This window comes from Nicotiana tabacum, chromosome 16 (assembly GCF_000715075.1).
Source record: "Nicotiana tabacum cultivar K326 chromosome 16, ASM71507v2, whole genome shotgun sequence".
Lineage (NCBI taxonomy): Eukaryota > Viridiplantae > Streptophyta > Magnoliopsida > Solanales > Solanaceae > Nicotiana > Nicotiana tabacum.
In genome coordinates this window covers 87,580,800-87,603,972 of record NC_134095.1, presented here as the reverse complement: position 1 = coordinate 87,603,972, position 23,173 = coordinate 87,580,800, and the positions used below count along the sequence as shown (strand labels likewise).

At 36.0% G+C, this 23,173-nt stretch overlaps 34 non-coding genes across 34 annotated transcripts; all 34 read left to right on the top strand.

Annotated features, from left to right (window-relative positions):
• The first annotated feature begins 240 nt into the window (after positions 1-240).
• Positions 241-360, top strand: LOC142171032 (5S ribosomal RNA). The gene has a single exon (XR_012700645.1). It is a non-coding gene; the product is annotated as a 5S ribosomal RNA (ribosomal RNA).
• Positions 361-670: 310 nt separating this feature from the next.
• LOC142170920 (5S ribosomal RNA) lies at positions 671-789 on the top strand. The gene has a single exon (XR_012700531.1). It is a non-coding gene; the product is annotated as a 5S ribosomal RNA (ribosomal RNA).
• Positions 790-1,100: 311 nt separating this feature from the next.
• LOC142171171 (5S ribosomal RNA) lies at positions 1,101-1,219 on the top strand. The gene has a single exon (XR_012700784.1). It is a non-coding gene; the product is annotated as a 5S ribosomal RNA (ribosomal RNA).
• Positions 1,220-1,531: 312 nt separating this feature from the next.
• Positions 1,532-1,650, top strand: LOC142171182 (5S ribosomal RNA). Its single transcript, XR_012700795.1, has one exon. It is a non-coding gene; the product is annotated as a 5S ribosomal RNA (ribosomal RNA).
• A 313-nt stretch (positions 1,651-1,963) lies between these two features.
• Positions 1,964-2,082, top strand: LOC142171096 (5S ribosomal RNA). The gene has a single exon (XR_012700709.1). It is a non-coding gene; the product is annotated as a 5S ribosomal RNA (ribosomal RNA).
• Positions 2,083-2,394: 312 nt separating this feature from the next.
• Positions 2,395-2,513, top strand: LOC142170983 (5S ribosomal RNA). The gene has a single exon (XR_012700596.1). It is a non-coding gene; the product is annotated as a 5S ribosomal RNA (ribosomal RNA).
• Positions 2,514-2,825: 312 nt separating this feature from the next.
• LOC142171045 (5S ribosomal RNA) lies at positions 2,826-2,944 on the top strand. The gene has a single exon (XR_012700658.1). It is a non-coding gene; the product is annotated as a 5S ribosomal RNA (ribosomal RNA).
• Positions 2,945-3,256: 312 nt separating this feature from the next.
• On the top strand, positions 3,257-3,375 carry LOC142171050 (5S ribosomal RNA). Its single transcript, XR_012700663.1, has one exon. It is a non-coding gene; the product is annotated as a 5S ribosomal RNA (ribosomal RNA).
• Positions 3,376-3,687: 312 nt separating this feature from the next.
• On the top strand, positions 3,688-3,806 carry LOC142171095 (5S ribosomal RNA). Its single transcript, XR_012700708.1, has one exon. It is a non-coding gene; the product is annotated as a 5S ribosomal RNA (ribosomal RNA).
• A 312-nt stretch (positions 3,807-4,118) lies between these two features.
• LOC142171016 (5S ribosomal RNA) lies at positions 4,119-4,237 on the top strand. The gene has a single exon (XR_012700629.1). It is a non-coding gene; the product is annotated as a 5S ribosomal RNA (ribosomal RNA).
• A 309-nt stretch (positions 4,238-4,546) lies between these two features.
• Positions 4,547-4,665, top strand: LOC142171044 (5S ribosomal RNA). Its single transcript, XR_012700657.1, has one exon. It is a non-coding gene; the product is annotated as a 5S ribosomal RNA (ribosomal RNA).
• A 311-nt stretch (positions 4,666-4,976) lies between these two features.
• On the top strand, positions 4,977-5,095 carry LOC142171049 (5S ribosomal RNA). Its single transcript, XR_012700662.1, has one exon. It is a non-coding gene; the product is annotated as a 5S ribosomal RNA (ribosomal RNA).
• Positions 5,096-5,407: 312 nt separating this feature from the next.
• On the top strand, positions 5,408-5,526 carry LOC142170994 (5S ribosomal RNA). The gene has a single exon (XR_012700607.1). It is a non-coding gene; the product is annotated as a 5S ribosomal RNA (ribosomal RNA).
• Positions 5,527-5,837: 311 nt separating this feature from the next.
• LOC142170909 (5S ribosomal RNA) lies at positions 5,838-5,956 on the top strand. The gene has a single exon (XR_012700518.1). It is a non-coding gene; the product is annotated as a 5S ribosomal RNA (ribosomal RNA).
• A 311-nt stretch (positions 5,957-6,267) lies between these two features.
• On the top strand, positions 6,268-6,385 carry LOC142171247 (5S ribosomal RNA). The gene has a single exon (XR_012700860.1). It is a non-coding gene; the product is annotated as a 5S ribosomal RNA (ribosomal RNA).
• Positions 6,386-6,695: 310 nt separating this feature from the next.
• LOC142171203 (5S ribosomal RNA) lies at positions 6,696-6,813 on the top strand. The gene has a single exon (XR_012700816.1). It is a non-coding gene; the product is annotated as a 5S ribosomal RNA (ribosomal RNA).
• A 311-nt stretch (positions 6,814-7,124) lies between these two features.
• LOC142170905 (5S ribosomal RNA) lies at positions 7,125-7,243 on the top strand. The gene has a single exon (XR_012700514.1). It is a non-coding gene; the product is annotated as a 5S ribosomal RNA (ribosomal RNA).
• A 312-nt stretch (positions 7,244-7,555) lies between these two features.
• On the top strand, positions 7,556-7,674 carry LOC142170993 (5S ribosomal RNA). The gene has a single exon (XR_012700606.1). It is a non-coding gene; the product is annotated as a 5S ribosomal RNA (ribosomal RNA).
• Positions 7,675-7,985: 311 nt separating this feature from the next.
• On the top strand, positions 7,986-8,104 carry LOC142171084 (5S ribosomal RNA). Its single transcript, XR_012700697.1, has one exon. It is a non-coding gene; the product is annotated as a 5S ribosomal RNA (ribosomal RNA).
• Positions 8,105-8,415: 311 nt separating this feature from the next.
• On the top strand, positions 8,416-8,534 carry LOC142171052 (5S ribosomal RNA). The gene has a single exon (XR_012700665.1). It is a non-coding gene; the product is annotated as a 5S ribosomal RNA (ribosomal RNA).
• A 311-nt stretch (positions 8,535-8,845) lies between these two features.
• LOC142170961 (5S ribosomal RNA) lies at positions 8,846-8,964 on the top strand. Its single transcript, XR_012700574.1, has one exon. It is a non-coding gene; the product is annotated as a 5S ribosomal RNA (ribosomal RNA).
• Positions 8,965-9,275: 311 nt separating this feature from the next.
• Positions 9,276-9,394, top strand: LOC142170916 (5S ribosomal RNA). Its single transcript, XR_012700527.1, has one exon. It is a non-coding gene; the product is annotated as a 5S ribosomal RNA (ribosomal RNA).
• A 312-nt stretch (positions 9,395-9,706) lies between these two features.
• Positions 9,707-9,824, top strand: LOC142171198 (5S ribosomal RNA). The gene has a single exon (XR_012700811.1). It is a non-coding gene; the product is annotated as a 5S ribosomal RNA (ribosomal RNA).
• A 311-nt stretch (positions 9,825-10,135) lies between these two features.
• Positions 10,136-10,253, top strand: LOC142171143 (5S ribosomal RNA). Its single transcript, XR_012700756.1, has one exon. It is a non-coding gene; the product is annotated as a 5S ribosomal RNA (ribosomal RNA).
• A 312-nt stretch (positions 10,254-10,565) lies between these two features.
• Positions 10,566-10,684, top strand: LOC142170965 (5S ribosomal RNA). The gene has a single exon (XR_012700578.1). It is a non-coding gene; the product is annotated as a 5S ribosomal RNA (ribosomal RNA).
• A 311-nt stretch (positions 10,685-10,995) lies between these two features.
• LOC142171006 (5S ribosomal RNA) lies at positions 10,996-11,114 on the top strand. Its single transcript, XR_012700619.1, has one exon. It is a non-coding gene; the product is annotated as a 5S ribosomal RNA (ribosomal RNA).
• Positions 11,115-11,427: 313 nt separating this feature from the next.
• Positions 11,428-11,546, top strand: LOC142171012 (5S ribosomal RNA). The gene has a single exon (XR_012700625.1). It is a non-coding gene; the product is annotated as a 5S ribosomal RNA (ribosomal RNA).
• A 3,133-nt stretch (positions 11,547-14,679) lies between these two features.
• On the top strand, positions 14,680-14,798 carry LOC142170966 (5S ribosomal RNA). Its single transcript, XR_012700579.1, has one exon. It is a non-coding gene; the product is annotated as a 5S ribosomal RNA (ribosomal RNA).
• Positions 14,799-15,110: 312 nt separating this feature from the next.
• Positions 15,111-15,229, top strand: LOC142170904 (5S ribosomal RNA). The gene has a single exon (XR_012700513.1). It is a non-coding gene; the product is annotated as a 5S ribosomal RNA (ribosomal RNA).
• A 312-nt stretch (positions 15,230-15,541) lies between these two features.
• Positions 15,542-15,660, top strand: LOC142171051 (5S ribosomal RNA). Its single transcript, XR_012700664.1, has one exon. It is a non-coding gene; the product is annotated as a 5S ribosomal RNA (ribosomal RNA).
• Positions 15,661-15,972: 312 nt separating this feature from the next.
• Positions 15,973-16,091, top strand: LOC142171011 (5S ribosomal RNA). The gene has a single exon (XR_012700624.1). It is a non-coding gene; the product is annotated as a 5S ribosomal RNA (ribosomal RNA).
• Positions 16,092-19,212: 3,121 nt separating this feature from the next.
• LOC142171108 (5S ribosomal RNA) lies at positions 19,213-19,331 on the top strand. The gene has a single exon (XR_012700721.1). It is a non-coding gene; the product is annotated as a 5S ribosomal RNA (ribosomal RNA).
• Positions 19,332-19,642: 311 nt separating this feature from the next.
• LOC142171010 (5S ribosomal RNA) lies at positions 19,643-19,761 on the top strand. Its single transcript, XR_012700623.1, has one exon. It is a non-coding gene; the product is annotated as a 5S ribosomal RNA (ribosomal RNA).
• Positions 19,762-20,074: 313 nt separating this feature from the next.
• Positions 20,075-20,193, top strand: LOC142170914 (5S ribosomal RNA). Its single transcript, XR_012700524.1, has one exon. It is a non-coding gene; the product is annotated as a 5S ribosomal RNA (ribosomal RNA).
• Positions 20,194-23,173: the final 2,980 nt, after the last annotated feature.

Below are 23,173 nucleotides of genomic sequence, written 5' to 3'. Positions count from 1 at the left end.
CTTTTACGCAGTGTAAACGATATTTTTTTACATGAATGATAAAGAAAATTAAAGAGGATCTTGACATGTCACTACGTCTTGGTTTCGAAGGCGGCATCCGTAAAAATACATAAAATCAAAAGAGGAATCGCGTAAAACGAATAAATGAGCGTAAAGTTATGTCGTTTTAAGGCTTCACACTTTCGCACCTAGAGCGGAAGGAGGAAGGGTAATAAGAAAATTTAGAGTGCAAGGAATGTCGGATGCGATCATACCAGCACTAACGCACCGGATCCCATCAGAACTCCGAAGTTAAGCGTGCTTGGGCGAGAGTAGTACTAGGTATGGGTGATCCCCTGGGAAGTCCTCGTGTTGCATCCCTTTTTTTGGCAAAATTTGTATCCTACTTCTTTTAATATATCGATGGTAGAGCCAATAAATTCACAAATGACTTTTACGCAGTGTAAACGATATTTTTTTACATGAATGATAAAAAAAATTAAAGAGGATCTTGACATGTCACTACGTCTTGGTTTCGAAGGCGGCATCCGTAAAAATACATAAAATCAAAAGAGGAATCGCGTAAAACGGATAAATGAACGTAAAGTTATGTCGTTTTAAGGATTCACACTTTCGCACCTAGAGCGGAAGGAGGAAGGGTAATAAGAAAGTTTAGAGTGCAAGGAATGTCGGATGCGATCATACCAGCACTAACCCACCGGATCCCATCAGAACTCCGAAGTTAAGCGTGCTTGGGCGAGAGTAGTACTAGTATGGGTGACCCCCTGGGAAGTCCTCGTGTTGCATCCCTTTTTTTGGCAAAATTTGTATCCTACTTCTTTTAATATATCGATGGTAGAGCCAATAAAATCACAAATGACTTTTACGCAGTGTAAACGATATTTTTTTTACATGAATGATAAAAAAAATTAAAGAGGATCTTGACATGTCACTACGTCTTGGTTTCGAAGGCGGCATCCGTAAAAATACATAAAATCAAAAGAGGAATCGCGTAAAACGGATAAATGAGCGTAAAGTTATGTCGTTTTAAGGCTTCACACTTTCGCACCTAGAGCGGAAGAAGGAAGGGTAATAAGAAAACTTAGAGTGCAAAGAATGTCGGATGCGTTCATACCAGCACTAACGCACCGGATCCCATCAGAAGTACGAAGTTAAGCGTGCTTGGGCGAGAGTAGTACTAGGATGGGTGACCCCCTGGGAAGTCCTCGTGTTTCATCCCTTTTTTTGTCAAAATTTGTATCCTACTTCTTTTAATATATCGATGGTAGAGCCAATATAATCACAAATGACTTTTACGCAGTGTAAACGATATTTTTTTTTACATGAATGATAAAAAAAATTAAAGAGGATCTTGACATGTCACTACGTCTTGGTTTCGAAGGCGACATCCGTAAAAATACATAAAATCAAAATAGGAATCGCGTAAAACGGATAAATGAGCGTAAAGTTATGTCGTTTTAAGGCTTCACACTTTCGCTCCTAGAGCGGAAGGAGGAAAGGTAATAAGAAAATTTAGAGTGCAAGGAATGTCGGATGCGTTCATACCAGCACTAACGCACCGGATCCCATTAGAAGTACGAAGTTAAGCGTGCTTGGGCGAGAGTAGTACTAGGATGGGTGACCCCCTGGGAAGTCCTCGTGTTTCATCCCTTTTTTTGTCAAAATTTGTATCCTACTTCTTTTAATATATCGATGGTAGAGCCAATATAATCACAAATGACTTTTTCGCAGTGTAAACGATATTTTTTTTTACATGAATGATAAAAAAAAATTAAAGAGGATCTTGACATGTCACTACGTCTTGGTTTCTAAGGCGGCATCCGTAAAAATACATAAAATCAAAATAGGAATCGCGTAAAACGGATAAATGAGCGTAAAGTTATGTCGTTTTAAGGCTTCACACTTTCGCTCCTAGAGCGGAAGGAGGAAGGGTAATAAGAAAATTTAGAGTGCAAGGAATGTCGGATGCGTTCATACCAGCACTAACGCACCGGATCCCATCAGAAGTACGAAGTTAAGCGTGCTTGGGCGAGAGTAGTACTAGGATGGGTGACCCCCTGGGAAGTCCTCGTGTTGCATCCCTTTTTTTAGCAAAATTTGTATCCTACTTCTTTTAATATATCGATGGTAGAGCCAATAAAATCACAAATGACTTTTACGCAGTGTAAACGATATTTTTTTTACATGAATGATAAAAAAAAATTATAGAGGATCTTGACATGTCAGTACGTCTTGGTTTCGAAGGCGCCATCCGTAAAAATACATAAAATCAAAAGAGGAATCGCGTAAAACGGATAAATGAGCGTAAAGTTATGTCGTTTTAAGGCTTCACACTTTCGCTCCTAGAGCGGAAGGAGGAAGGGTAATAAGAAAACTTAGAGTGCAAGGAATGATGGATGCGATCATACCAGCACTAACGCACCGGATCCCATCAGAACTCCGAAGTTAAGCGTGCTTGGGCAAGATTAGTACTAGGATGGGTGATCCCCTGGGAAGTCCTCGTGTTGCATCCCTTTTTTTGGCAAAATTTGTATCCTACTTCTTTTAATATATCGATGGTAGAGCCAATAAAATCACAAATGACTTTTACGCAGTGTAAACGATATTTTTTTTACATGAATGATAAAAAAAAATTAAAGAGGATCTTGACATGTCACTACGTCTTGGTTTCGAAGGTGGCATCCGTAAAAATACATAAAATCAAAAGAGGAATCGCGTAAAACGGATAAATGAGCGTAAAGTTATGTCGTTTTAAGGCTTCACACTTTCGCACCTAGAGCGGAAGGAGGAAGGGTAATAAGAAAATTTAGAGTGCAAGGAATGTCGGATGCGATCATACCAGCACTAACGCACCGGATCCCATCAGAACTCCGAAGTTAAGCGTGCTTGGGCGAGAGTAGTACTAGGATGCGAGACCCCCTGGAAAGTCCTCGTGTTGCATCCCTTTTTTTGGCAAAATTTGTATCATACTTCTTTTAATATATCGATGGTAGAGCCAATAAAATCACAAATGACTTTTACGCAGTGTAAACGATATTTTTTTTACATGAATGATAAAAAAAAATTAAAGAGGATCTTGACATGTCACTACGTCTTGGTTTCGAAGGCGGCATCGGTAAAAATACATAAAATCAAAAGAGGAATCGCGTAAAACGGATAAATGAGCGTAAAGTTATGTCGTTTTAAGGATTCACACTTTCGCACCTAGAGCGGAAGGAGGAAGGGTAATAAGAAAGTTTAGAGTGCAAGGAATGTCGGATGCGATCATACCAGCACTAACCCACCGGATCCCATCAGAACTCCGAAGTTAAGCGTGTTTGGGCGAGATTAGTACTAGTATGGGTGATCCCCTGGGAAGTCCTCGTGTTGCATCCCTTTTTTTGGCAAAATTTGTATCCTACTTCTTTTAATATATCGATGGTAGAGCCAATAAATTCACAAATGACTTTTACGCAGTGTAAACGATATTTTTTTTACATGAATGATAAAAAAAAATTAAAGAGGATCTTGACATGTCACTACGTCTTGGTTTCGAAGGCGGCAACCGTAAAAATACATAAAATCAAAAGAGGAATCGCGTAAAACGGATAAAAGAGCGTAAAGTTATGTCGTTTTTAGGCTTCACACTTTCGCACCTAGAGCGGAAGGAGGAAGGGTAATAAGAAAATTTAGAGTGCAAGGAATGTCGGATGCGTTCATACCAGCACTAACGCACCGGATCCCATCAGAAGTACGAAGTTAAGCGTGCTTGGGCGAGAGTAGTACTAGGATGGGTGACCCCCTGGGAAGTCCTCGTGTTGCATCCCTTTTTTTAGCAAAATTTGTATCCTACTTCTTTTAATATATCGATGGTAGAGCCAATAAAATCACAAATGACTTTTACGCAGTGTAAACGATATTTTTTTTACATGAATGATAAAAAAAAATTATAGAGGATCTTGACATGTCAGTACGTCTTGGTTTCGAAGGCGCCATCCGTAAAAATACATAAAATCAAAAGAGGAATCGCGTAAAACGGATAAATGAGCGTAAAGTTATGTCGTTTTAAGGCTTCACACTTTCGCTCCTAGAGCGGAAGGAGGAAGGGTAATAAGAAAACTTAGAGTGCAAGGAATGATGGATGCGATCATACCAGCACTAACGCACCGGATCCCATCAGAACTCCGAAGTTAAGCGTGCTTGGGCAAGATTAGTACTAGGATGGGTGATCCCCTAGGAAGTCCTCGTGTTGCATCCCTTTTTTGGCAAAATTTGTATCCTACTTCTTTTAATATATCGATGGTAGAGCCAATAAAATCACAAATGACTTTTACGCAGTGTAAACGATATTTTTTTACATGAATGATAAAAAAAATTAAAGAGGATCTTGACATGTCACTACGTCTTGGTTTCGAAGGTGGCATCCGTAAAAATACATAAAATCAAAAGAGGAATCGCGTAAAACGGATAAATGAGCGTAAAGTTATGTCGTTTTAAGGCTTCACACTTTCGCACCTAGAGCGGAAGGAGGAAGGGTAATAAGAAAATTTAGAGTGCAAGGAATGTCGGATGCGATCATACCAGCACTAACGCACCGGATCCCATCAGAACTCCGAAGTTAAGCGTGCTTGGGCGAGAGTAGTACTAGGATGCGAGACCCCCTGGAAAGTCCTCGTGTTGCATCCCTTTTTTGGCAAAATTTGTATCATACTTCTTTTAATATATCGATGGTAGAGCCAATAAAATCACAAATGACTTTTACGCAGTGTAAACGATATTTTTTTTACATGAATGATAAAAAAAAATTAAAGAGGATCTTGACATGTCACTACGTCTTGGTTTCGAAGGCGGCATCGGTAAAAATACATAAAATCAAAAGAGGAATCGCGTAAAACGGATAAATGAGCGTAAAGTTATGTCGTTTTAAGGATTCACACTTTCGCACCTAGAGCGGAAGGAGGAAGGGTAATAAGAAAGTTTAGAGTGCAAGGAATGTCGGATGCGATCATACCAGCACTAACCCACCGGATCCCATCAGAACTCCGAAGTTAAGCGTGTTTGGGCGAGATTAGTACTAGTATGGGTGATCCCCTGGGAAGTCCTCGTGTTGCATCCCTTTTTTTGGCAAAATTTGTATCCTACTTCTTTTAATATATCGATGGTAGAGCCAATAAATTCACAAATGACTTTTACGCAGTGTAAACGATATTTTTTTTACATGAATGATAAAAAAAAATTAAAGAGGATCTTGACATGTCACTACGTCTTGGTTTCGAAGGCGGCAACCGTAAAAATACATAAAATCAAAAGAGGAATCGCGTAAAACGGATAAAAGAGCGTAAAGTTATGTCGTTTTTAGGCTTCACACTTTCGCACCTAGAGCGGAAGGAGGAAGGGTAATAAGAAAATTTAGAGTGCAAGGAATGTCGGATGCGATCATACCAGCACTAACGCACCGGATCCAATTAGAACTCCGAAGTCAAGCGTGCTTGGGCGAGAGTAGTACTAGGATGGGTGACCCCCTGGGAAGTCCTCGTGTTGCATCCCTTTTTTTGGCAAAATTTGTATCATACTTCTTTTAATATATCGATGGTAGAGCCAATAAAATCACAAATGACTTTTACGCAGTGTAAACGATATTTTTTTTACATGAATGATAAAAACAATTAAAGAGGATCTTGACATGTCACTACGTCTTGGTTTCGAAGGCGGCATCCTTAAAAATACATAAAATCAAAAGAGGAATCGCGTAAAACGGATAAATGAGCGTAAAGTTATGTCGTTTTAAGGCTTCACACTTTCGCACCTAGAGCGGAAGGAGGAAGGGTAATAAGAAAATTTAGAGTGCAAGGAATGTCGGATGCGATCATACCAGCACTAACGCACCGGATCCCATCAGAACTCCGAAGTTAAGCGTGCTTGGGCGAGAGTAGTACTAGTATGGGTGACCCCCTGGGAAGTCCTCGTGTTGCATCCCTTTTTTTGGCAAAATTTGTATCCTACTTCTTTTAATATATCGATGGTAGAGCCAATAAAATCACAAATGACTTTTACGCAGTGTAAACGATATTTTTTTTACATGAATGATAAAAAAAATTAAAGTGGATCTTGACATGTCACTACGTCTTGGTTTCGAAGGCGGCATCCGTAAAAATACATAAAATCAAAAGAGGAATCGCGTAAAACGGATAAATGAGCGTAAAGTTATGTCGTTTTAAGGCTTCACACTTTCGCACCTAGAGCGGAAGGAGGAAGGGTAATAAGAAAACTTAGAGTGCAAGGAATGTCGGATGCGATCATACCAGCACTAACGCACCGGATCCCATCAGAAGTACGAAGTTAAGCGTACTTGGGCGAGAGTAGTACTAGGATGGCGACTCCCTGGGAAGTCCTCGTGTTGCTTTCCTTTTTTTGGCAAAATTTGTATCCTACTTCTTTTAATATATCGATGGTAGAGCCAATAAAATCACAAATGACTTTTACGCAGTGTAAACTATATTTTTTTTACATGAATGATAAAAAAAATTAAAGAGGATCTTGACATGTCACTACGTCTTGGTTTCGAAGGCGGCATCCTTAAAATACATAAAATCAAAAGAGGAATCGCGTAAAACGGATAAATGAGCGTAAAGTTATGTCGTTTTAAGGCTTCACACTTTTGCACCTAGAGCGGAAGGAGGAAGGGTAATAAGAAAATTTAGAGTGCAAGGAATGTCGGATGCGATCATACCATCACTAACGCACCGGATCCCATCAGAACTCCGAAGTTAAGCGTACTTGGGCGAGAGTAGTACTAGGATGGCGACTCCCTGGGAAGTCCTCGTGTTGCTTTCCTTTTTTTGGCAAAATTTGTATCCTACTTCTTTTAATATATCGATGGTAGAGCCAATAAAATCACAAATGACTTTTACGCAGTGTAAACGATATTTTTTTTACATGAATGATAAAAAAAATTAAAGAGGATCTTGACATGTCACTACGTCTTGGTTTCGAAGGCGGCATCCGTAAAAATACATAAAATCAAAAGAGGAATCGCGTAAAACAGATAAATGAGCGTAAAGTTATGTCGTTTTAAGGCTTCACACTTTCGCACCTAGAGCGGAAGGAGGAAGGGTAATAAGAAAATTTAGAGTGCAAGGAATGTTGGATGCGATCATACCAGCACTAACGCACCGGATCCCATCAGAACTCCGAAGTGAAGCGTGCTTGGGCGAGAGTAGTACTAGGATGGGTGACCCCCTGGGAAGTCCTCGTGTTGCATCCCTTTTTTTGGCAAAATTTGTATCCTACTTCTTTTAATATATCGATGGTAGAGCCAATAAAATCACAAATGACTTTTACGCAGTGTAAACGATATTTTTTTTACATGAATGATAAAAAAAAATTAAAGAGGATCTTGACATGTCACTACGTCTTGGTTTCGAAGGCGGCATCCGTAAAAATATATAAAATCAAAAGAGGAATCGCGTAAAACGGATTAAAGAGCGTAAAGTTATGTCGTTTTAAGGCTTCACACTTTCGCACCTAGAGCGGAAGGAGGAAGGGTAATAAGAAAATTTAGAGTGCAAGGAATGTCGGATGCGATCATACCAGCACTAACGCACCGGATCCAATTAGAACTCCGAAGTCAAGCGTGCTTGGGCGAGAGTAGTACTAGGATGGGTGACCCCCTGGGAAGTCCTCGTGTTGCATCCCTTTTTTTGGCAAAATTTGTATCCTACTTCTTTTAATATATCGATGGTAGAGCCAATAAAATCACAAATGACTTTTACGCAGTGTAAACGATATTTTTTTTACATGAATGATAAAAAAAATTAAAGAGGATCTTGACATGTCACTACGTCTTGGTTTCGAAGGTGGCATCCGTAAAAATACATAAAATCAAAAGAGGAATCGCGTAAAACGGATAAATGAGCGTAAAGTTATGTCGTTTTAAGGCTTCACACTTTCGCACCTAGAGCGGAAGGAGGAAGGGTAATAAGAAAATTTAGAGTGCAAGGAATGTCGGATGAGATCATACCAGCACTAACGCACCGGATCCCATTAGAACTCCGAAGTTAAGCGTGCTTGGGCGAGAGTAGTACTAGGATGCGAGACCCCCTGGGAAGTCCTCGTGTTGCATCCCTTTTTTTGGCAAAATTTGTATCCTACTTCTTTTAATATATCGATGGTAGAGCCAAAAAAATCACAAATGACTTTTACGCAGTGTAAACGATATTTTTTTTACATGAATGATAAAACAAATTAAAGAGGATCTTGACATGTCACTACGTCTTGGTTTCGAAGGCGGCATCCGTAAAAATACATAAAATCAAAAGAGGAATCGCGTAAAACGGATAAATGAGCGTAAAGTTATGTCGTTTTAAGGCTTCACACTTTCGCACCTACAGCGGAAGGAGGAAGGGTAATAAGAAAACTTAGAGTGCAAGGAATGTCGGATGCGATCATACCAGCACTAACGCACCGGATCCCATCAGAAGTACGAAGTTAAGCGTGCTTGGGCGAGAGTAGTACTAGGATGGGTGACCCCCTGGGAAGTCCTCGTGTTGCATCCCTTTTTTGTCAAAATTTGTATCCTACTTCTTTTAATATATCGATGGTAGAGCCAATAAAATCACAAATGACTTTTACGCAGTGTAAACGATATTTTTTTTACATGAATGACAAAAAAAAATTAAAGAGGATCTTGACATGTCACTACGTCTTGGTTTCAAAGGCGGCATCCGTAAAAACACATAAAATCAAAAGAGGAATCGCGTAAAATGGATAAATGAGCGTAAAGTTATGTCGTTTTAAGGCTTCACACTTTCGCTCCTAGAGCGGAAGGAGGAAGGATAATAAGAAAATTTAGAGTGCAAGGAATGTCAGATGCGATCATACCAGCACTAACGCACCGGATCCCATCAGAACTCCGAAGTTAAGCGTGCTTGGGCGAGAGTAGTACTAGTATGGGTGACCCCCTGGGAAGTCCTCGTGTTGCATCCCTTTTTTTGGCAAAATTTGTATCCTACTTCTTTTAATATATCGATGGTAGAGTCAATAAAATCACAAATGACTTTTACGCAGTGTAAACGATATTTTTTTTACATGAATGATAAAAAAAATTAAAGAGGATCTTGACATGTCACTACGTCTTGGTTTCGAAGGCGGCATCCGTAAAAATACATAAAATCAAAAGAGGAATCGCGTAAAACGGATAAATGAGCGTAAAGTTATGTCGTTTTAAGGCTTCACACTTTCGCACCTAGAGCGGAAGGAAGAAGGGTAATAAGAAAATTTAGAGTGCAAGGAATGTTGGATGCGATCATACCAGCACTAACGCACCGGATCCCATCAGAACTCTGAAGTTAAGCGTGCTTGGGCGAGAGTAGTACTAGGATGGGTGACCCCTTGGGAAGTCCTCGTGTTGCATCCCTTTTTTTGGCAAAATTTGTATCCTACTTCTTTTAATATATCGATGGTAGAGCCAATAAAATCACAAATGACTTTTACGCAGTGTAAACGATATTTTTTTTACATGAATGATAAAAAAAAATTAAAGAGGATCTTGACATGTCACTACATCTTGGTTTCGAAGGCGGCATCCGTAAAAATACATGAAATCAAAAGAGGAATCGCGTAAAACGGATAAATGAGCGTAAAGTTATGTCATTTTAAGGCTTCACACTTTCGCACCTAGAGCGGAAGGAGGAAGGGTAATAAGAAAATTTAGAGTTCAAGGAATGTCAGATGCGATCATACAAGCACTAAGCACCGGATCCCATTAGAACTCCGAAGTTAAGCGTGCTTGGGCGAGAGTAGTACTAGGATGCGAGACCCCCTGGGAAGTCCTCGTGTTGCATCCCTTTTTTTGGCAAAATTTGTATCCTACTTCTTTTAATATATCGATGGTAGAGCCAATAAAATCACAAATGACTTTTACGCAGTGTAAACTATATTTTTTTTACATGAATGATAAAAAAAATTAAAGAGGATCTTGACATGTCACTACGTCTTGGTTTCGAAGGCGGCATCCTTAAAAATACATAAAATCAAAAGAGGAATCGCGTTAAACGGATAAATGAGCGTAAAGTTATGTCGTTTTAAGGCTTCACACTTTTGCACCTAGAGCGGAAGGAGGAAGGGTAATAAGAAAATTTAGAGTGCAAGGAATGTCGGATGCGATCATACCAGCACTAACGCACCGGATCCCATCAGAACTCCGAAGTTAAGCGTACTTGGGCGAGAGTAGTACTAGGATGGCGACTCCCTGGGAAGTCCTCGTGTTGCTTTCCTTTTTTTGGCAAAATTTGTATCCTACTTCTTTTAATATATCGATGGTAGAGATCCAATAAAATCACAAATGACTTTTACGCAGTGTAAACGATATTTTTTTACATGAATGATAAAAAAAATTAAAGAGGATCTTGACATGTCACTACGTCTTGGTTTCGAAGGCGGCATCCGTAAAAATACATAAAATCAAAAGAGGAATCGCGTAAAACGGATAAATGAGCGTAAAGTTATGTCGTTTTAAGGCTTCACACTTTCGCACCTAGAGCGGAAGGAGGAAGGGTAATAAGAAAATTTAGAGTGCAAGGAATGTCGGATGCGATCATACCAGCACTAACGCACCGGATCCCATCAGAACTCCGAAGTTAAGCGTGCTTGGGCGAGAGTAGTACTAGGATGCGTGACCCCCTGGGAAGTCCTCGTGTTGCATCCCTTTTTTTGGCAAAATTTGTATCCTACTTCTTTTAATATATCGATGGTAGAGCCAATAAAATCACAAATGACTTTTACGCAGTGTAAACGATATTTTTTTTACATGAATGATAAAAAAAATTAAAGAGGATCTTGACATGTCACTACGTCTTGGTTTCGAAGGCGGCATCCGTAAAAATACATAAAATCAAAAGAGGAATCGCGTAAAACGGATAAAAGAGCGTAAAGTTATGTCGTTTTAAGGCTTCACACTTTCGCACCTAGAGCGGAAGGAGGAAGGGTAATAAGAAAATTTAGAGTGCAAGGAATGTCGGATGCGATCATACCAGCACTAACGCACCGGATCCAATTAGAACTCCGAAGTCAAGCGTGCTTGGGCGAGAGTAGTACTAGGATGGGTGACCCCCTGGGAAGTCCTCGTGTTGCATCCTTTTTTTTGGAAATATTTGTATCCTACTTCTTTAAATATATCGATGGTAGAGCCAATAAAATCACAAATGACTTTTACGCAGTGTAAACGATATTTTTTTTACATGAATGATAAAAAAAAAATTAAAGAGGATCTTGAAATGTCACTACGTCTTGGTTTCGAAGGCGGCATCCGTAAAAATACATAAAATCAAAAGAGGAATTGTGTAAAACGGATAAATGAGCGTAAAGTTATGTCGTTTTAAGGATTAACACTTTCGCACCTAGAGCGGAAGGAGGAAGGGTAATAAGAAAATTTAGAGTGCAAGGAATGTGGGATGCGATCATACCAGCACTAACGCACCGGATCCCATCAGAACACCGAAGCTAAGCGTGTTTGGGCGAGAGTAGTACTAGGATGGGTGACCCCCTGGGAAGTCCTCGTGTTGCATCCCTTTTTTTGGCCAAATTTGTATCCTACTTCTTTTAATATATCAATGGTAGAGCCAATAAAATCACAAATGACTTTTACGCAGTGTAAACGATATTTTTTTTTACATGAATGATAAAAAATAATTAAAGAGGATCTTGACATGTCACCTTGTCTTGGTTGTCGCACCTCCTTTTTCCGCACCCGCGAGGGTGCAAGGGAGTTTTTTTTTCCAATTAAAGGACAATCGAAACGGGATTTGTTTATTTATTTCAGAGTCGCCACTTGAGAGATTTAGGGTGTCCCAAGTCACCAAATTTAATCCCGAATCGAGGAAAAGAATGACTCAATATTACAATCTGCGCACCAGAAATCCGGATAAGGAATTCTGTTAACCCGGGAGAAGGTGTTAGGCATTCCCGAGTTCCGTGGTTCTAGCACGGTCGCTCAACTGTTATATTCAGCTTGATTATCTGATTTTATACAAATATGAACTTATGTGCAAAATTTTTTCTTTTTACCGATTTCTTACTTATTGTTATTATTTTACGAGAATTGCAACGTCGTGGAAACATATCTCGAACCACGTTACATCAATGCACCCGTAGTTGTTTGGCATATCTCGACTCGGTTGAAATTTGGATTTGGGTCACATAAATGTGCACCCGAGTTTAAGGAGATAACATTATTAAATACGCGCCTAAAGCGACTAGCGCAAGGCTATTTTGAGAAAAGGCCGTGAAGTTCGCTAAGCGGCCGATCCCGAGTTCTAAGTAATTAACACATACATTTGTGAGGGCCCCGCAATCTATACATTTTACTAGGCGAGGCTCATCTCATTTATTTTAAATGGACAAATCCTAAAGCGACTACATCTTTTCTATTAAAATTAATCTCTAAAATAAATAAAGAAAATCCTAATTAATTACGAGTTTTTTTTTTTTTTTAAGAAAGCATGGCATACTTATTGCTATATTAATACAAATATTGATGAACAAGAATTTTACTAAAAAAAATTCGAAATTATAAATAAAATAAAAATTCGACAACTAATATTCAAAAGAATCAAATATAGTTAGATTGAAGCTCGCATTGTTATATATATAAAAAAAAACTATTGGAATTAATTATTCACAACCATTTGAAACTGGATTTAACCATAATTACTAAAGCTTAATAGAAAGTTTATTAGACTTAAACGTTCTTCTAATTTTGTTTGAACTCAAATCATGCCTTAATACCTAATTCACGAAATTTAGTTCAAATTCATGTCTTAGCTAAGTTTAAGTACTTGTTCACGATTAACCTACTGTTGATAATCTTAGAACCTTCGTAGCTAGTGAATTAACCCGTTTTGCCAAGCCGATTCATTAAAGACTAACTTATATTATTTTCTCTTATTCCAATTATTATTCAATAATACATAAAATAGCCTAAATACAATCAATAAAAGAAACAGAGAAAAAGCGAAATTAAAACTTCAAAATTCGATTCTTCATATGTATTCATGCTTCCACATTTTTAGCTTGCAATAACTAGTATTACATTCGTGTACCTGGTATTGGAAAACAAGAGAAGATGAAGATGAGAAGCAGCAACAGTAGTAACAATGCAGCACAGCAACGACAGTCCAGCAACACAGGAATAGACCAGTAACAGTAGGAATAGCAGAAAACCTAGGAGACTATAAACGACTCCAAGTATAGAGAAGAAGTAAAAGGCAAGAAGGTTCTGACTATTTCAGATACTAAGCGAGGCAATGAAACAGTAACTATTCTTTTTCAACTTCAAAACTCTCCAAAATGAATTCTGCCCCTGTATATTCAGTGTATCCAGAATGTATATCAGGTGTATACTTCTCACTCCGCCCCCTCTTTTTTTCTTCTCTCTATCTAGTTTTTCCTCTTGTTTTTCCACCCCTTCTTCCTAAATTTTCTCTTCTATTTATAGCAAAATTTTCGAAATTTTCAGATTTTTTTTATTTTATTATTTTTTTAATTAAAAGAAATCCCACTTACAAATTGCTTTTATTTTTTTAGAAAAAGAAATCCCACCTTTATTTACTTTTATTTTTAAAATTTCAACTTTAATTACTTTATCTTATTTAAAATCCCAATTTTTATTTTTTTTAAAAGAGAATCTCACTTTATTTAACTTTTCTTAAAAAAAAAACCACTATCTTTTCTTTTTCTTTTAAAAATGCTACTTTCAATTACTTTAAATTTTTTTAAATTTTCAGATACCTTTATATTTATTTTTTAATTCCAACCTTCTTTTACTTTTAAATTTTTTTTAAAACTTTTTTTTTTTTTAATTTTCTACATTCTTTTACTTTTTTTTTAAAATCATTCCCGAAATTATTATATATGTTTTTTTTAAGAAAAATAAAAATAAAAAAATAAAAAAAAATATTTTCGGATTTTTTTTATATATATAAAAAAATAAAACTATTAATAGTGATAATTCATCTTTTATTTTTTATTTTTTTGGTTTTGTTTTGTGTTGGACAAAAATGAAGATGGGGTGTTGGGTTAATGGAGCGGACCGGGTCCGGTTTGAAACGGACCGGGTCATAGGGAAAGTTGGGCAATTATTTGGGCCTGTGGTTTGAAATTGAAGAAGTGGCCCAATCCGATTTTTCTTTGTATTTTTGTTCTCTTTTCTTCTTTTATTTTTCTAAAACTAAATTATAAAAGTACTTAAATTATTATTAAGAACTAAATTAAGTTATAAAAGCGCAAATTAACTTCCAATAACAATTAACGCACAATTAAGTAATAATTAAGCATAAAATTGTTCATTTGGACATTAAATGCTAAAAATGCAAAAGATGCCTATTTTTGTATTTTTTTATTAATTTAACAAATAAACATGCATAGACAAACATACAAATAGTTACACAAAATATCACAAAAATTGCACACCAAGAAAAATTATTTTATTTTTTGAATTTTTTGGGAGTAATTCTCATATAGGGCAAAAATCACATGCTTACATTGGTTTCGAAGGCGGCATCCTTAAAAATACATAAAATCAAAAGAGGAATCGCGTAAAACGGATAAATGAGCGTAAAGTTATGTCGTTTTAAGGCTTCACACCTTTGCACCTAGAGCGGAAGGAGGAAGGGTAATAAGAAAATTTAGAGTGCAAGGAATGTCGGATGCGATCATACCAGCACTAACGCAACGGATCCCATCAGAACTCCGAAGTCAAGCGTGCTTGGGCGAGAGTAGTACTAGGATGGGTGACCCCCTGGGAAGTCCTCGTGTTGCATCCCTTTTTTTGGCAAAATTTGTATCCTACTTCTTTTAATATATCGATGGTAGAGCCAATAAAATCACAAATGACTTTTACGCAGTGTAAACGATATTTTTTTTACATGAATGATAAAAAAAAATTAAAGAGGATCTTGACATGTCACTACGTCTTGGTTTCGAAGGCGGCATCCGTAAAAATACATAAAATCAAAAGAGGAATCGCGTAAAACGGATAAATGAGCGTAAAGTTATGTCGTTTTAAGGCTTCACACTTTCGCACCTAGAGCGGAAGGAGGAAGGGTAATAAGAAAATTTAGAGTGCAAGGAATGTTGGATGCGATCATACCAGCACTAACGCACCGGATCCCATCAGAACTCCGAAGTGAAGCGTGCTTGGGCGAGAGTAGTACTAGGATGGGTGACCCCCTGGGAAGTCCTCGTGTTGCATCCCTTTTTTTGGCAAAATTTGTATCCTACTTCTTTTAATATATCGATGGTAGAGCCAATAAAATCACAAATGACTTTTACGCAGTGTAAACGATATTTTTTTTACATGAATGATAAAAAAAAATTAAAGAGGATCTTGACATGTCACTACGTCTTGGTTTCGAAGGCGGCATCCGTAAAAATACATAAAATCAAAAGAGGAATCACGTAAAACGGATAAAAGAGCGTAAAGTTATGTCGTTTTAAGGCTTCACACTTTCGCACCTAGAGCGGAAGGAGGAAGGGTAATAAGAAAATTTAGAGTGCAAGGAATGTCGGATGCGATCATACCAGCACTAACGCACCGAATCCAATTAGAACTCCGAAGTTAAGCGTGCTTGGGCGAGAGTAGTACTAGGATGGGTGACCCCCTGGGAAGTCCTCGTGTTGCATCCTTTTTTTTGGAAATATTTGTATCCTACTTCTTTTAATATATCGATGGTAGAGCCAATAAAATCACAAATGACTTTTACGTAGTGTAAACGATATTTTTTTTACATGAATGATAAAAAAAAATTAAAGAGGATCTTGAAATGTCACTACATCTTGGTTTCGAAGGCGGCATCCGTAAAAATACATAAAATCAAAAGAGGAATTGTGTAAAACGGATAAATGAGCGTAAAGTTATGTCGTTTTAAGGATTAACACTTTCGCACCTAGAGCGGAAGGAGGAAGGGTAATAAGAAAATTTAGAGTGCAAGGAATGTGGGATGCGATCATACCAGCACTAACGCACCGGATCCCATCAGAACACCGAAGCTAAGCGTGTTTGGGCGAGAGTAGTACTAGGATGGGTGACCCCCTGGGAAGTCCTCGTGTTGCATCCCTTTTTTTGGCCAAATTTGTATCCTACTTCTTTTAATATATCGATGGTAGAGCCAATAAAATCACAAATGACTTTTACGCAGTGTAAACGATATTTTTAAACAAGAACATCAAGAAGATTTTGAGGAAAACGATCCAGAGTTCCCGACTGTCGCACCTCCTTTTTCCGCACCCGCGAGGGTGCAAGGGAGTTTTTTTCCAATTAAAGGACAATCGAAACGGGATTTGTTTATTTATTTCAGAGTCGCCACTTGAGAGATTTAGGGTGTCCCAAGTCACCAATTTTAATCCCGAATCGAGGAAAAGAATGACTCCATATTACAATCTGCGCACCAGAAATCCGGATAAGGAATTCTGTTAACCCGGGAGAAGGTGTTAGGCATTCCCGAGTTCCGTGGTTCTAGCACGGTCGCTCAACTGTTATATTCGGCTTGATTATCTGATTTTATACAAATATGAACTTATGTGCAAAATTTTATCTTTTTACCGATTTCTTACTTATTGTTATTATTTTACGAGAATTGCAACGTCGTGGAAACATATCTCGAACCACGTTACATCAATGCACCCGTAGTTGTTTGGCATATCTCGACTCGGTTGAAATTTGGATTTGGGTCACATAAATGTGCACCCGAGTTTAAGGAGATAACATTATTAAATACGCGCCTAAAGCGACTAGCGCAAGGCTATTTTGAGAAAAGGCCGTGAAGTTCGCTAAGCGGCCGATCCCGAGTTCTAAGTAATTAACACATACATTTGTGAGGGCCCCGCAATCTATACATTTTACTAGGCGAGGCTCATCTCATTTATTTTAAATGGACAAATCCTAAAGCGACTACATCTTTTCTATTAAAATTAATCTCTAAAATAAATAAAGAAAATCCTAATTAATTACGAGCTTTTTTTTTTTAAGAAAGCATGGAATACTAATTGCTATATTAATACAAATATTGATGAACAAGAATTTTACTAAAAAAAATTCGAAATTATAAATAAAATAAAAATTCGACAACTAATATTCAAAAGAATCAAATATAGTTAGATTGAAGCTCGCATTGTTATATATATAAAAAAAACTATTGGAATTAATTATTCACAACCATTTGAAACTGGATTTAACCATAATTACTAAAGCTTAATAGAAAGTTTATTAGACTTAAACGTTCTTCTAATTTTGTTTGAACTCAAATCATGCCTTAATACCTAATTCACGAAATTTAGTTCAAATTCATGTCTTAGCTAAGTTTAAGTACTTGTTCACGATTAACCTACTGTTGATAATCTTAGAACCTTCGTAGCTAGTGAATTAACCCGTTTTGCCAAGCCGATTCATTAAAGACTAACTTATATTATTTTCTCTTATTCCAATTATTATTCAATAATACATAAAATAGCCTAAATACAATCAATAAAAGGAACAGAGAAAAAGCGAAATTAAAACTTCAAAATTCGATTCTTCATATGTATTCATGCTTCCACATTTTTAGCTTGCAATAACTAGTATTACATTCGTGTACCTGGTATTGGAAAACAAGAGAAGATGAAGATGAGAAGCAACAACAGTAGTAATAATGCAGCACATCAACGACAGTCCAGCAACACAGGAATAGACCAGTAACAGTAGGAATAGCAGAAAACCCAGGAGACTATAAACGACTCCAAGTATAGAGAAGAAGTAAAAGGCAGGAAGGTTCTGACTATTTCAGATACTAAGCGAGGCAATGAAACAGTAACTATTCTTTTTCAACTTCAAAACTCTCCAAAATGAATTCTGCCCCTGTATATTCAGTGTATCCAGAATGTATATCGGGTGTATACTTCTCACTCCGCCCCCTCTTTTTTTCTTCTCTCTATCTAGTTTTTCCTCTTTTTTTTCCACCCCTTCTTCCTAAATTTTCTCTTCTATTTATAGCAAAATTTTCGAAATTTTCAGATTTTTTTTTATTATTTTTTTAATTAAAAGAAATCCCACTTACAAATTGCTTTTATTTTTTTAGAAAAAGAAATCCCACCTTTATTTACTTTTATTTTTAAAATTCCAACTTTAATTACTTTATCTTATTTAAAATCCCACTTTTTATTTTTTTTAAAAGAGAATCTCACTTTATTTAACTTTTCTTTAAAAAACAAACCACTATCTTTTCTTTTTCTTTTAAAAATGCTACTTTCAATTACTTTAAATTTTTTTAAATTTTCAGATACCTTTATATTTATTTTTTAATTCCAACCTTCTTTTACTTTTAAATTTTTTTAAAACTTTTTTTTTTTTTTTAATTTTCTACATTCTTTTACTTTTTTTTTAAAATCATTCCCGAAATTATTATATATGTTTTTTAAAAAAAAATAAAAAATAAAAAAATAAAATAAAATATTTTCGGATTTTTTTTATATATAAAAAAACAAAAAATAAAACTATTAATAGTGATAATTCACCTTTTATTTTTTATTTTTTTGGTTTTGTTTTGTGTTGGACAAAAATGAAGATGGGGTGTTGGGTTAATGGAGCGGACCGGGTCGACCCGGTTTGAAACGGACCGGGTCATGGGGAAAGTTGGGCAATTATTTGGGCCTGTGGTTTGAAATTGAAGAAGTGGCCCAATCCGATTTTTCTTTGTATTTTTGTTCTCTTTTCTTCTTTTATTTTTCTAAAACTAAATTATAAAAGTACTTAAATTATTATTAAGAACTAAATTAAGTTATAAAAGCGCAAATTAACTTCCAATAACAATTAACGCACAATTAAGTAATAATTAAGCATAAAATTGTTCATTTGGACATTAAATGCTAAAAATGCAAAAGATGCCTATTTTTGTATTTTTTTATTAATTTAACAAATAAACATGCATAGACAAACATACAAATAGTTACACAAAATATCACAAAAATTGCACACCAAGAAAAATTATTTTATTTTTTGAATTTTTTGGGAGTAATTCTCATATAGGGCAAAAATCACGTGCTTACAGCCATGAAGTAATATCCTTAAAAATACATAAAATCAAAAGAGGAATCGCGTAAAACGGATAAATGAGCGTAAAGTTATGTCGTTTTAAGGCTTCACACTTTTGCACCTAGAGCGGAAGGAGGAAGGGTAATAAGAAAATTTAGAGTGCAAGGAATGTCGGATGCGATCATACCAGCACTAGCGCACCAGATCCCATCAGAACTCCGAAGTTAAGCGTACTTGGGCGAGAGTAGTACTAGGATGGGTGACTCCCTGGGAAGTCCTCGTGTTGCTTCCCTTTTTTTGGCAAAATTTGTATCCTACTTCTTTTAATATATCGATGGTAGAGCCAATAAAATCACAAATGACTTTTACGCAGTGTAAACGATATTTTTTTTACATGAATGATAAAAAAAATTAAAGAGGATCTTGATATGTCACTACGTCTTGGTTTCGAAGGCGGCATCCGTAAAAATACATAAAATCAAAAGAGGAATCGCGTAAAACGGATAAATGAGCGTAAAGTTATGTCGTTTTAAGGCTTCACACTTTCGCACCTAGAGCGGAAGGAGGAAGGGTAATAAGAAAATTTAGAGTGCAAGGAATGTCGGATGCGATCATACCAGCACTAACGCACCGGATCCCATCAGAACTCCGAAGTCAAGCGTGCTTGGGCGAGAGTAGTACTAGGATGAGTGACCCCCTGGGAAGTGCTCGTGTTGCATCCCTTTTTTTGGCAAAATTTGTATCCTACTTCTTTTAATATATCGATGGTAGAGTCAATAAAATCACAAATGACTTTTACGCAGTTTAAAAATTACGATTTTCAACCACGACCTTACGGGCTTAGCACCGTTGCACTTGACATGTCACTACGCCTTGGTCACGAAGGCGGCATCCGTAAAAATACATAAAATCAAAAGAGGAATCGCGTAAAACGGATAAATGAGCGTAAAGTTATGTTGTTTTAAGGCTTCACACTTTCGCACCTAGAGCGGAAGGAGGAAGGGTAATAAAAAAATTTAGAGTGCAAGGAATGTCGGATGCGATCATACCAGCACTAATGCACCGGATCCCGTCAGAACTCCGAAGTCAAGCGTGCTTGGGCGAGAGTAGTACTAGGATGGGTGACCCCCTGGGAAGTCCTCGTGTTGCATCCCTTTTTTGGCAAAATTTGTATCCTACTTCTTTTAATATATCGATGGTAGAGCCAATAAAATCACAAATGACTTTTACGCAGTGTAAACGATATTTGTTTTTACATGAATGATAAAAAAAAATTAAAGAGGATCTTGACATGTCACTACGTCTTGATTTCGAAGGCGGCATCCGTAAAAATACATAAAATCAAAAGAGGAATCGCGTAGAACGGATAAATGAGCGTAAAGTTATGTCGTTTTAAGGCTTCACACTTTCGCACCTAGAGCGGAAGGAGGAAGGGTAATAAGAAAATTTAGAGTGCAAGGAATGTCGGATGCGATCATACCAGCACTAACGCACCGGATCCCATCAGAACTCCGAAGTGAAGCGTGCTTGGGCGAGAGTAGTGTCGCACCTCCTTTTCGCTGCGCCCGCGGGGCGCGTGGGGAGTTTTCTCCAATTGAAGGACAGTCGAAACGGGATTTGTTTATTTGTTTTAGAGTCGCCACCTGGGAATTTTAAGGCGTCCCAAGTCACCAATTATAATCCCTGAATCGAGGAGAATATGACTCTGTTTATTATTCTGCGAACCAGAAATCCTGAGTAAGGAATTCTGTTAATCCGGAAGAAGGTGTTAGGCATTTCCGGATTCCGTGGTTCTAGCACGGTCGCTTAACTGTTTTTATTATTGGCTTAATTACCTTGATTTTATTAAATACATTGATGTTACATGTTTTTACTACCGCTTACTGATGACCCTTCTTTGAATCGAATTACGCGTACGTATATTCGTGTTAAAAAAAATTGCGGACTTGTGTCACGCGTACGTGTACACAATAACTTTTTATAATATATTTATTAAGCAATCATTTTTCGAAATTGTGTTGGATCAAGAATATTTGTTTTTCTTGAATAATGAACCGTACATCTCGGGTTTTTATGAAATTGATTTAACGCCTTTTGGAAAAATCCTTTTATTAAATATTCGTTCGAAATTGCGCGTACGCATAATCCGAATTTTTGCTTTTAAAAATATAATCAGGGTACGCGAACGTATCCCTAATTGTGCAAAATATTCGTAATGATATTAGGGATTTTCCACAAATTGTTTATTATATCTATACATTTTTATGTGAAAATCATGATAAATTCCCATTTAAGGTGCCCTTAAATTCTTTGAAAAGAATTTACAATTTATTAAATGTTGACCGTTGATTATATTTTCCGAATATAAGTTATATTCATTTCAACTATTCAATTTCAAAGGACAGAATAAAAATATGATTAATATTATTTAAAAAAAAACAAATATGACATATATATATATATATATATATATATATCAAAGAATAAATTGCATATAAAACTGAAAATGAATGATTCATAAAGGAAGGAAATATTTTCCAAATTTTTTTTTCATGATTTACTTAATGCAAATTCTATTTCTAATTACCATTGATATCAAGTGTTGCAATTGGTACTTATACATCTCGTTTCATTCTCATATACTCGCTTTTAATCTAATAAGCCTAATTATTTGATCAATTTGTCTTATGAAGGTATATAGGTATCGAGTTTATAAGAAAGGAATTATTATACAAGTTAATTCAATAAAATTACCTTACATGCAACTTAACTGTATATCGTAAACATTCATAACATTTTAACATTGTAACAAGCTACATCATATCACCTTTCGCCAACGTTTATACACACATCTATTATCTTATAAAAATATACCAACAACACCATCTTAACCTTATTTAACAATAAATATCACTACTGTAATTTTCTTGGCAATTCTACATCACTTCTTGCTTAACTAACAACAAAATTAAATAATGACCAACATTCATGCCATATTCCCTACTTTGACAATTTAATATGATTAAACTAATGAGATAATGAGCTAATATTATTACAAATCTTTATACGAACTTTCAAAGTAAGACAATTAGCTCATAGCTATCAAATTGAATTCACTACTAATTAACTAACATAAAACAAAAATGAAATTTAAATTGATGAACTTGGACAAATAGAAAACAGAATTTCAATTCAAACTTCATTGATGAGTCATGTTGAATCTCTTTCCAACTTAAAGTTTAAAAGACATGTACCTGGTATTGGAAAACAAGAGAAGATGAAGCTGAGAAGCAGCAACAGTAGTAACAATGTAGCACAACAACGACAGTCCAGCAACACAGGAATAGACCAGTAACAGTAGGAATAGTAGTAAACCCAGGAGACTATAAACGACTCCAAGTATAGAGAAGAAGTAAAAGGCAGGAAGGTTCTGACTATTTCAGATCTTAAGCGAGGCAATGAAACAGTAACTATTCTTTTCAACTTCAAAACTCTCCAAAATGAATTCTGTCCCTGTATATTCAGTGTATCCAGAATGTATATCGGGTGTATACTTCTCACTCCGCCCCCTCTTTTTTTCTTCTCTCTATCTAGTTTTTCCTCTTTTTTTTTCCACCCTTCTTCCTAAATTTTCTCTTCTATTTATAGCAAAATTTTCGAAATTTTCAGATTTGTTTTTTATTATTTTATTATTTTTTTAATTAAAAGAAATCTCACTTACAAATTGCTTTTATTTTTTTAGAAAAAGAAATCCCACCTTTATTTACTTTTATTTTTAAAATTCCAACTTTAATTACTTTATCTTATTTAAAATCTCACTTTATTTAACTTTTCTTTAAAAAATAAACCACTATCTTTTCTTTTTCTTTTAAAAATGCTACTTTCAATTACTTTAAATTTTTTAAATTTTCAGATATCTTTATATTTATTTTTTAATTCCAACCTTCTTTTACTTTTAAATTTTTTAAAACTTTTTACTTTTTTTTAAATTTTCTACATTCTTTTACTTTTTTTTATTTTTTTTTATTTTTTTAAAATCATTTCCGAAATTACTATATATATATATATATTTTTTTTAAATAAAAATAATAAATAAAATAAAATATTTTCGGATTTTTTTTTATATATATAAAA